This window comes from Ovis canadensis, chromosome 10 (assembly GCF_042477335.2).
Source record: "Ovis canadensis isolate MfBH-ARS-UI-01 breed Bighorn chromosome 10, ARS-UI_OviCan_v2, whole genome shotgun sequence".
Taxonomy (NCBI): Eukaryota; Metazoa; Chordata; class Mammalia; order Artiodactyla; family Bovidae; genus Ovis; species Ovis canadensis.
In genome coordinates this window covers 38465433-38466447 of record NC_091254.1, presented here as the reverse complement: position 1 = coordinate 38466447, position 1015 = coordinate 38465433, and positions in this window count along the sequence as shown.

Here is a 1015-nt window from a genome sequence, read left to right as displayed (position 1 = left end):
ACAAAACTAAGTGCACACACAAGTCCACCTTCAAAAATCTGAGCAAGACTGGTGGATTATATCTATGTCAATATTATGCAGTATTAGACTACAGATTTGAAAGAAGTTTCTGTTAAAAGGAAAATGGATAATTTGTACATGAAATTTCTCTGTATTATTAATATTTCTTACAACTGCATATGAATCAATAACGATCTAAAATATTTTTAAGCTTAATTAAAAATAACCATTTTTAATGAAGAAATAACCATTCACTGAATATTTTATGGTGTCTTTATTTTTTTCCACATTTCCACTTTCCTATTTATTTGGTACTTAGAACTTTAGAAAGAGGATTTAGCATTATTTGATATTTTAGGGATTGATAGGAACATTTTCATCCAGAAACTTCAAATATCAGCAGATGAAGTCTGAATGAGTGAAATATACAACTTGTCACTTCACAGTGGCTATGAAAAAGTACTAACTTCTTGCCTTCTTCCAGGCCACAGGGCAGTTTGTATTGTGAATGGTGAAGCAACTCTGTGAGTTATTTCCTAGGAGTAAATTAAACCTCTCTAAATTAGTTAATGGCCTGAAAGGAAGTCAGTGCAGATAAACTTTTACTCCCAAAGTGGAGAAGCTGAATCATTATCTGCAGACTCAGGAAAAAGATCATATTTAAGGAAAAAGACATTTGATAAAACAATTAGACCTAAAGGAAACCATAAAAATGATAGAATTATTTAAAATCCTATATTAAAATTATTTAATAATGTTTTTAGTCCAATTATTATCCAAACCTGGAAGAACAGTATTTGGAAATGTTGGAGAAAGAGAAATATTAAGTCTCAAAGAATGAAACAAAGTCCAGGATGGATGAAGTTTAGGGAGTAGGAAAGAATGATGCTGAGAAATGATGCTGGTACCACCAAGTGGGGCCTCTTTACGAAGGTCTAGCTGTGGAATCTGCACTTAAACACCAGGGAGACAGCTCTGCAAGACTGAACAGAGGAGAGAAATGAGCATATTTGCC